At 46.7% G+C, this 10,979-nt stretch overlaps 1 long non-coding RNA gene across 1 annotated transcript; it reads right to left on the bottom strand.

Annotated features, from left to right (window-relative positions):
• Positions 1 to 453: 453 nt before the first annotated feature.
• LOC138422246 (uncharacterized) lies at positions 454 to 9,229 on the bottom strand. The gene is made up of 2 exons (XR_011249869.1): positions 9,046 to 9,229; positions 454 to 1,351 (listed from the first exon to the last, which is right to left on the bottom strand). It is a non-coding gene; the product is annotated as an uncharacterized lncRNA (long non-coding RNA).
• Between the last annotated feature and the right edge of the window lie 1,750 nt (positions 9,230 to 10,979).

Genomic DNA, 10,979 nt, shown 5'->3' with positions numbered 1-10,979 from the left:
ACTGATGCTGAAGCTGAAGTTTGAATACGTTGGCCATCTAATGGGAAGAACTGACTCATTGGAAAAGACCCTGATGCTGGGAAAGATTGAAGGCAGAAGGAGAAGGGGACAACAGAGGATGAGATGGTTGGATGGCATCACCGACTTGATGGACGTGAATTTGAGCAAGCTCCGGGAGTTGGTGATGGGCAGGGAATCCTGGTGTGCTAAAGTCCATGGGCTTGCAAAGAGTCAGACATGACTGAGCAACTGAACTGAACTGCTCTGTTGATTAGAGAAAACTCACATCCTTTGAATGAGACAGCACTGGAGAAAGCGTTGCTGGTGGGGTCCCTGCAGTACCACTTCCTCCTTTCTTAGTTCAGGAGTTCTTACCAAAAGGGGGTGAAACAGCAAATGATTTCTTTTTAAAAAAAAGTCTATGCAAAACGCAGAAAACCGGTATGAGAAATGTACTTCTAAAGCCTTTATGATGGAAAGTCAGTGGGGTCTTGGCGGTCAGCGTCACGTGGGACTCAGTGTGGCTGACTCTGGTGAGGTTAGCTTTGTGTCCAACAGTTCTCAGACTTGGGGGTTTTTCACAGACCATGTAGATTTTCCTAATGAAAGCAGGATTGTGATCAACATAGGATTCTCAATTTCTGATTTTCTAAGTGGGACTTTTTAGATTGCTCTCATTAAAGTCCACCCATCATTTCATGAAAGAACATTTCAAGTTTTTATCATAAAGATTTTTAAACATACTCAAAAGTAGAGAAATTGTGGCAAAGCCTGATATACTTAAAACTTGTGTACATAATGTCCATATCCCTGACTTTTCCATGTTACATTCTCAGCAAAGCACAGCCCTCCAGTAAGCTTGGCCCCATGAACCACCCCTAAAGGTGCCCTGCCTGCCTTGCCTTTCATCTCCTTGGGCCAGGGTGTGGCAGCTGCATTCATCAGGGTATCTTGGTGTGTGTGTGGGTACGTGCGTTGCACATGCCCGCATGTATGCCAAAAGTGAGCAAGATGGAATAAATACGTTGTTGGCACCTGGCATTTCAGGGTCGAAATAGGCTCTACCCTGGAGAAAAGTATGGTCAACTAGAAGAGGTGGTTCAGACCAGGCACTCCGAGAACTCGTAGGTCCAGACAAGCAAGTTGGGAAGAGACGGTTCTGTCCAGGTGCACAGGGATTTAGACTCTGAGGGCTTTGGACAGGGCAGCATGAACTAGCCCCGGGGGCTGGATTCCTGTCCTTGCCAAGCCAGACACAGGCAACGCAGAGCATGTCGGGAAGAGGAGGCATCAGCTTATCCCCGTCGGGAAGAGGAGGCATCAGCTTCTTATCCCAGGTAATCCACATAACCTTTTAAGAAATAAGAGTAAACTGCTCAGAAACGTAAATAAATGGTAAGGTGCTTGCTCCCAGGGCGAGTAGCAGCAGATCCGGCCTTCCAACCACAACAATAAAGGATGATGTAATGGCTGAGCTGACCCATTACGGACAGGCTGCTGGTTATTTCTCCAGCAAAGATGGGCTTATTTGGGATCTGCAGAGAAGGCAGCCTTGAGGAGCACCTGCAAGTCCCCATACAGCCAAAAAGATGACGAAAGCCTGGCTCCAGCTTTATTTCTCCACCAGCTCTAGTCCTAACCCTTAGGGGTTTGTGTCGCTTCAGGCCAATAACAAGCGGGCTGCAGCTTCTCCAGGCTTCACGCTGACAGAGGAAGGACACCTTCCCCCAAGACTCCCAGCATTTCAAAGCTCATTGACCCAAACTGGTGCTGCTTATTTTTCTAGTCAGAAAAAAGAGATATCCTTTTCATCACAGGGGACTGGAATGCAAAAACAGGAAGTCAAGAGATATCTGGAGTAACAGGCAAATTTGGCCTTTGAGGACAAAATGAAGCAGGGCAAAGGCTAACAGAGTTTTGCCAAGAGAACACACTGGTCATAGCAAACATCCTCTTCCAACAACACAAGAGATGATTCTACACATGGACGTCACCAGATGGTCAATACCAAAATCAGATTAATTATATTCTTTGCAGTCGATGATGAAGAAGCTCTATACAGTCAGCAGAAACAAGACCTGAAGCTGACTGTGGCTCAGATCATGAACACCTTATTGCCAAATTCAGACTTACATTGAAGAAAGTAGGGAAAACCACTAGATGATTCAGGTGTGACCTAAATCAAATCCCTTATGATTATACAGTGGAAATGATAAATAGATTCAAGGGATTAGATCTGATAGAGTGCCTGAAGAACTATGGATGGGGGTTCATGACACTGTACAAGAGGCAGTGATCAAGACCATCCCCAAGAAAAAGAAATGCAAAAAGGCAAAATGGTTGTCTGAGGAGGCTTTACAAATAGCTGAGAAAAGAAGAGAAGCTAAAGGCAAAGGAGAAAAGGAAAGGTATGCCCCTCTGAATGCAGAGTTCCAAAGAATAGCAAGGAGAAATAAGAAAGCCTTCCTCAGTGATCAATGCAAAGATAGAAGAAAACAATAGAATGGGAAGGACTAGAAATCTCTAAGAAAATTAGAGATACCACGAGAATATTTCATGCAAAGATGGGCTCAATAAAGTGTGGACCTAACAGAAGCAGAAGATATTAAGGAAGGGTGGCAAGAATACACAGAACTATACAAAAAATACCTTCATGACCCAAATAACCACGGTGGTGTGATCACTCACCTAGAACCAGACATCCTGGAGTCCAAAGTCAAATGGACCTTAGGAAGCGTAACTACAAACAAAGCTAATGGAGGTGATGGAATTTCAGCTGAGTTATTTCAAATCCTAAAAGATGATGCTGTTAAAGTGCTGCACTCAATATGCCTGCAAATTTGGAAAACTCAGCAGTGGCCAAAGGACTGGAAAAAGTCAGTTTTCATTTCAATCCCAAGAAAGGCAATCCAAAGAATGTTCGAACTACTACACAATTTCTCTCATCTCACATGCTAGCAAAGTAATGCTCAAAATTCTCCAAATAAGGCTTCTACAGTACACAAACAGAACTTCCAGATGTTCAAGCTAGTTTTAAAAAAGGCAGAGAAACCAGAGATCAAATTGCCAACATTGAGAAATCTGTATGCAGGTCAGGAAGCAACAGTTAGAACCAGAAATGGAAAAACAGACTGGTTCCAAAGGGGGAAAGGAGTTCATCAAGGCTGTATATTGTCACCCTGCTTATTTAACTTCTATGCATAGTACATCATGCGAAATGTGGGGCTGGATGAAGCACAAGATGGAATCAAGATTGCCAGGAGAAATAGCAATAACCTCAGATAGGGAGATGACACCACCCTTATGGCAGAAAGCAAAGAGGAAATAAAGAGCCTTTTGATGAAAGTGAAAGAGGAGAGTGAAAAAGCTGGCTTAAAACTCAACATTCAAACATTGAAGATAATGGCATATGGTCCCATCACTTCATGGCAAATAGATGGGGAAAAAATGGAAGCAGTGAGAGACTTTATTTTCTTGGGCTCGAAAACCACTACAGATGGTAACTGCAGCCATGAAATTAAAAGACGCTTGCTCCTTGGAAGAAAAGCTATGACCAACCTAGACAGCATATTAAAAAGCAGACACATTACTTTACCAACAAAGGTCCATCTAGTCAAAGCTATGTTTTCCCAGTAGTCACATATGCATGTAAGAGTTGGACTATAAAGAAAGCTGAGCACGGAAGAATTGATGCTTTTGAACTGTGGTGTTGGAGAAGACTCTTGAGAGTCCCTTGGCCTGCAAGGAGATCAAGCCAGTCCATCCTAAAGGAAATCAGTCCTGAATATTCATCGGAAGGACTGATGCTGAAGTTGAAACTCCAACCCTTTGGCCCCCTGATGGAAAGAACTGATTCATTGGAAAAGACCCTCATGCTGGGAAAGATTGAAGGCAGGAAGATAAAGGATCAACAGAGGATAAAATGGTTGGATGGCATCAGTGACTCAATGGACATGAGTTTGAGCAGTCCCTGCGATTGGAGATGGATAGGGAAACCTGACATTCTGCAGTCCACGGGGTTGCAAAGAGTCACACACAACTGAGCAACCGAACTGAACTGAACTGAACTGAACTGATAGTCTTCCCAGTAGTCATGTACACTTGTGAGAGCTGGATTATTAAGAAGGCAGAGCGCCAAAGAATTGATGCCTTTGAACTGGGGTGCTGGAGAAGACTCCTGAGAGTCCCTTGGACAGCAAGGAGATCAAACCAGTTAATCTTAAGGGAAATCAACCCTGAATACTCACTGGAAGGACTGATGCTGAAGCCAAAGCTCCAGTATTCTGGTCACCTGATGCGAACTCATTGGTAAAGTCCCTAATGCTGAGAAGGATTGATGGCAGAAGGAGAAGAGAGCATCAGAGGATAAGATTGCTGGATGGCATTACTGATGCAATGGACATGAACTTGGGCAAACTTCGGGAGATGGTGAGGGCCAAGGAGGCCTGGTGTGTTGCAGTCCGTGGAGTAGCAAAGAGTCAGACAAGACTGGGCAGCTGAACAACAACATATATATACATATCTATTTATCTATATAACTGAAGTGCTTTGCTGTATAACTAGGAACTTTCCTGGTGGTCCAGTGGTTAAGAATCCTCCTGCCAATTCAGGGAATGTGGATTTGATCCCTGGTCCTGGAAGATCCCACACATGGCAGAGCATAGCCTCGGTGCCCTGACCACTGAGCCCAGACTCTAGAGCCGGACAACCTCAACAAGAGAAGCCCCTGCAATGAGAAGCCTGTGCAGCGCAACCATAGAGTCGCCCTCCTGTGTCACAACTCAGAGAAGGCCCACGCAGCAACGAAGACCCAGGGCAGCCAAAAATAAATACACTCTTAAAATAACAATAAAAACAGAACTAAAAACCAATCTACATAGGTTTCACCGAACATTACAGTTTTGTCTGTTCTTAAATGCTATATAAATGGAATCATTCTGTATCCTCTTGCCTTGCTTTGGCTCAGCTTGTCTGAGGCATTCGGTATGTTTCTGAACTCAGTGAACTTGGAATTTGCAGCTTGAGGATTGAGAGAATAGCACTGAAACATGTATATTATCATATGTGAAACAGATCACCAGTCCAGGTTCGATGCATGAGACAGGGTGCTCAGGGCTGGTGCACTGGGATGACCCTGAGGGATAGGATGGGAAGGGAGGTGGGAGGGGGGTTCAGGATGGGGAACACATTTACCCCCATGGCTGTGTTGGGTGGCAAAAACCACCACAATATTGTAAAGCAATTAGCCTCCAATTAAAATAAATAAAAAATTTTTTAACGTGGTAAGAAAGGAATGGAGTAGTTCACACGTGTTTCTGGCACAACTACCTGGAGGAACAGGAGGAGGAGGAGGAGAGGTCAGTGGGGGCAAGTCCCCTGAAGCAGGTATGAGCTTGCACATGTGTGGATCAGGACAGGCTGGCACCAGCCCATACTTGGAAACACATGGCCCATTCCCCTCTCACCCCACGTGTCCGCTGAGAGCCGGCCACCGTGCCTCCCACCACTGTCGCCTTCCCTCGGGACAGCTGGTGGGGCAGCCCTTGCCTGGATGGAGCCCTGCCAGTTGGCAGTGCAGAGAGAGGGGAAGCCCTTGCTGGTTCTTCAACTCTAATCAAGGCAATGGATGAACTTCCACATTTCATGGGTCAAAGCAAGTCACATGGCTTCTCAGGACTGTGGTCAGGGGGCGTCAGAGGGAGGGCAGGGGGTCCTGGGATGCTGGGTGGACAGCAGCGCCCTCCAGAATGCATTCAAGGCATAGCAGGAGGGAAAGAGGGCGACATCGCACAGGACCTCATGAGCCTGGGTAGGTAGCACTGGAGCTCCTCTGAGTCGTGGGGAGGACAAAATGTTCTGACTTTTATTTTGAAAGTGACGGCTCACTGCAGGCTGGAGAAGAGACTAAAGAGTGGGCGGTGGGGACCAACATGGACACTGCTGCTGTGGTCCAGGCAGGTGGGGAGGGCAGGTGGGGCTGTGGGACCAGGCATAGGGGGTGGGGGGAGGCTGGAAGACAGTCTCAGGCTCCTTTGTCTTCCAGCTCTTCCACTGGGACTGCAGTGACAGGTCCCTGGCATGTCCCAAAGGATGGATGAGGCTGGTGCCTTTACACACCACCAGCCATTTGCATATCTCTGTGAAGCACCTGCCCAATTCTCTGCCCATCTTAAAATCCAGTAGTTTATCTCTTTCCTGTGTATTTCTAATAGGCCTTTACCCAGTCTGAGTCCTTTGTTGACGTGCGTTGCAAACATCTATCCTAGTCTAGGGCTTCCTTTTCCCTCCCAATGGCATGTTTTGATGAACACACGTCTTCAAACGTAACTAGTCCTGTTCAGCAATATTTCTTCTAAGGACAATGCTTTCTGGGTTCTGTTTAAGACATCTTTGCTCCTGAGCCCCCACTGATACTCTGGCTTTGCCATAAGCTTATTATCTTCCCTGGGCATTTAGGGCTAGAATTCTTTTCTGATCGCTTTGTGTGTAGGGTGTAAGGTTGGTTGTTTTTCAACATGGAGAGCCCGTGGTTTCAGCATCTTTCAATGTGGAAATAGCCACAACCCTCCCCTGCCACACTGAGGGTGCCTCTGTAGATGAGGTGGCCACACACATGGACGGGTGCATTTCCAGGGTCTCCTGTCCAGCCAGGGGAGGGGGACAGGAGAGCCAGTCCCCAAGGTTTGCCCCTCTTAAACTGACCAGTGTCCTGCAGTCAGGAGATACAGACAAGTTACAGTCATCCTGTGAGCAGACATGCCACTCTCCTTTCCTGAGAAAGAGGGGATTTGGGAGGAGAGGGGCGGGGTGGTGAGTGCTGCTGCTGAGCTAAAGGGTTGTCGCTGTCCACCCCTGGGTCCTCAGTGCTCTCTCCCGGCCCCCTGCACAGAGGCCAGGGGGGTCCAGAGTGGGCTGGAGGGGGACTGTCCCTCAAGACTACCCTCCCTCACGCACAGGCCATGTTCCCAATACCCCCTCCCCAACCTTCCTGTTGGACGGCTGACTCTGTCCCAAGAAAGTCTGAACAGGTAAGAACCGTGTGGTAATCAACTCAAGGGCTGCCCTGAGATCAAGGCTGAAACCTCACTCCCCGTCCATCGGTCTCCCCTGCGGCTCAGTGCTACTGTCCAGGGAGGCTCCCCAGCAGCTGGGCAGGAGACCACATGAGTTTCAGCAGTCTGAAACTGCTGGAACAGGGAAATGTAACCCTCCTCCCACATCAAAGCCTTAAGACAGGGCATGTCCAAAGCTGAATTCTCCTTCTCCTTTAAAGTTCAAAGACACTGAAGCTCCAGGTCTCTTCTTCCCCTGGCTCTTACATACTGGAGGCTTCTCAACCAAACAGTCCTGAGGCCACGAGGTGGCTGCCCTCCCTGCTCCTGTCACCGGTCCCAGGAGCCTCAGGACGGGCCTGGAAACACAGCCCTGCCAGTCCACATGGCAGGCCCTGCCCAGGGACGTCAGAGCTGCGCCCGACCCTGGTGGCAGGCTCCCAGAGGCCGGATGACTCATGCAGATGTAGAGCCTGGCTCTCGGAGGGGCCTACCTACCGCAACACATCTTTGGACTTAGAGTGAGCTCACCCCCAAAACGGCACCCCCATCTCAAGGCAGACTTCAGTCTTTTGCTCAGAAGGTTCCTCCAGATGAGCCTGGCCTTCTCAAAGCTGCTTCCTCTGGGGAGCATGTTCAAACCTTGCATAGCAGAGCCTTAAGCTCAGAAAATCCCCACCTGTACTGGTCAACAAACATTCCAGCACCTGCCTCAAATCCCAGGTCTTCTTTTAAAAAAAAAAAAAAGAAATCAAATCAAATGAAATTGCTGTGTTTTGTTAGGCTAAAAATGGTGGATTCCCTGGTGGTCCAGTGGTTAAGAATCTACCTGCCAATGCAGGGGACACAGGTTTGATCCCTGGGTCGGGGAAGATTCCAAAGGCTGCAGAGCAACTAAGCCCATGAGCCACAACTACTGAGCCTGTGCTCTGGAGCCCATGCTCTGAAACAAGAGAAGCCACCGCAATGAGAAGCTGGCAAGCCACAATGAAGAGTAACTCCCGCTCACTGCATTTAGAGAAAGCCCAAGTGTAGCAGTGAAGACCAGTGCAGCCAAAAATAGATAAATTATTGGTAAACATTTATTTATATACTATTTGGCTCCACTGGGTCTTCACTGGGGCACACCAGATCTCTACTTGCAGCATGTGAACTCTTAGTTACAGCATGTGGGATCCAGTTCCCTGACCACGGTTGGAACCCAGGGTCCCCCACAGTGGGAGCACAGAGTCTTAGCCACTGGGCCACCAGGGAAATCCCAATAAATTAATTTTAAAAAGTGGTCAAACATCAGCTGCTTCATGGGGTTCAACCACACATATCCCAACTGCCATTGCAAAACAGGCAAGGAAGTCAATGAAGAAAAGCAGAGATGCAGGCGTCTGACAACCTGGGTGGAATTCTGGCTCTGCTCCCCATTCGTTGCAGACCTTGGGCAAGTCACTGGCCTCCTCTCCTAGGATAGTTATGAAGATTCCATTAGTTACTGTAGGCCAAGTTCCTACAACAGTGCCGGGCATGTGCTTAAGCTGGGTTAAGCTGTTGTTATTAGTGGAAACGGTATTAGTCACTGAGGGTGGACATGGTGGTGTGGGGAAGGGTGAACAGAGGAATAACCAGGAACCCTTATAGGCCTGCTTTACAAAGTAAGGACTGGACAGGTGCTGTAGGAAGTTACTGAGTACAGGCCCATATGGGCAAAGAATCTGGAAGAGTGGACATATGTATATGCATAACTGATTCACGTGGCTGTACACCTGAAACCAACACAGCATTGTAGATCAACTGTAATCCAATAAAACTTTTTTAAATGAAAATTTTTTTAAAGAACTTACTGAGTATAAAACTTACACTCTGAAATTGACAAAACATCATGGGGAAAAGTAAAGCAGACTTAAATAAACAGACATCCCATGTTCATGGACCAGAAGACTTAATTTTTTCCCCGGCTGGGCCAAACATTCCCACAATCAGATACATCGCTCCTCCTTACCTAGACCAGAGGAAGCAGTGGGGACGAGCTGGGGAATTCCTCCACACGCACACATGAGAGGGGAGGGAGACATCTGCCCCCAAGCCCATGTGCAGCGATTAATACCAACAGTTAAACCCACACTCCGCCACTCCCTCTCCTCTTCTCCATGGCAGCGTGTTTCAGAAGACTTGATGCTGACTCTCTAAATCCAAAAGAATAAAAGAATTAGGAAGAAACTTAATCAAGGAAATGTAAGACTTACTTGTACACTGAAAATTACCAAAAAATTGCAAAGAAACTAAACAAACAAACAAACAAAAAACCTAAATAAGTGGAAAGGCATCCTTTGTTCACAGATCTAGAAGGTTTGACATTGTTAAGATGGCAGTACTCCCCCAAACCAATCCAAAGGTCCAATCAGTCCCTCTATCATCCTAATAACCTCTTTGCAGGAGTGGAAAAGCTGATCCTAAAATTCTATGGAATTGCAAGGAACCCTGGGCTTTCCTAGTGGCTCAGATGGTAAAGAATCCACCTGCAATGCAGGAGATCTGGGTTGGATCCCTGTGTTGGGAAGATCCCCTGGAGGAGGGCATGGCAACCCACTCCAGGATTCTTGCCTGGAGAATCCCCATGGACAGAGGAGTCTGGCGGGCTATAGTCCATGGAGTCGAAAAGAGTTGGACATGACTGAAAGACTAAGCACACAAAAGGAACCCCAAATAGCCAAGACAATCTCAAACAAGAACAAAGTTGGAAGACTTGCACTTTCAGATTTCAAAATTGAGTACAAAGTTACAGTAGTAAAAGTGGTGTGGTCTTGGCATAAGGACAGATGTATGTTGTTGTTGTTCAGTCACTAAGTTGTGTATAACTCTTTGCAACCACATGGACTGAAGCACACCAGGCCTCCCTGTTCCTCACCATATCCTCACCGGGATAGATGTACAGATCAATGAAATAGAATTCAGTTCAGTTCAGTCGCTCAGTCGTGTGTGACTCTTTGCAAGCCCATGGACTGCAGCATGTGAGGCTTTCCTGTTCATCATTAACTCCCAGTGTTTGCTCAAATTCATGTCCATCAAGTTGGTGATGCCATCCAACCACTTCATCCTCTGTCGTCCCCTTCTCCCCCTGTCTTCAATCTTTCCCAGCATCAGGGTCTTTTCCAATGAGTCAGTTCTTCAAAACAAAATTACGGGTCCATAAGTAAACCCTAACATCTATAGTCAATTACTTTTGACAAGAGTATCAAGACCAGTCAATGGGGATAAAATGGTCTCTTTAACAAATGGTGCTGGGACAACTGGTTATACACATGCAAAAGAATGAAGCTGGATTTTCACCTCACACCATAAACAAAAAATTAACCAAAGGTAGGACTTCCCTGGTGGCTCAGTGGTAAAGAATCTGCCTGCCAATGCAGGAGACACGGCTTTGATCACTGATCAGGAAGATCCCACATGCCCCAGAGCAACCAAGCCTGGATGACTGTGCTCTAGAGCCTGGGCTCCGCAACAAGAGAAGCCACCGCAGTGAGAAGCCCACCCAGTGCCACTAGAGTAGCCGCTGCTTGCGGCAACCAGAGGAAAGCCTGCACAGCAACAAAGAACCAGCATATTTATAAATCAATAAATAATTTAAAAATTAACTCAAAGTAGATAAAAAGCTGAATATTATAATTAAACCCATGAAAGTCATCAAAGACAATGCAGTGGACCTTCATGACCTTGGATCAGGCAGTGGTTTCTTAGATGTGACAGCAAAAACGCAACGCACGAAAGAAGAAAAAGTAGGTAAACTGGAGTTCATCAAAACCGAACACTTTCGTGTGTCAAAAACCACTATCAATAAAATGAAAAGACGCCTCACAGAATGGGATAAAATATTTGCAAATTACATGTCTGATACAAGGTCCAGTATCCAGAATATAAAAAGAACTATCATAACTC

Source organism: Ovis canadensis, chromosome 1 (assembly GCF_042477335.2).
Source record: "Ovis canadensis isolate MfBH-ARS-UI-01 breed Bighorn chromosome 1, ARS-UI_OviCan_v2, whole genome shotgun sequence".
Lineage (NCBI taxonomy): Eukaryota > Metazoa > Chordata > Mammalia > Artiodactyla > Bovidae > Ovis > Ovis canadensis.
Note: the sequence above shows the minus strand (reverse complement) of the source record. Positions and strands in the feature narration are given on the sequence as shown.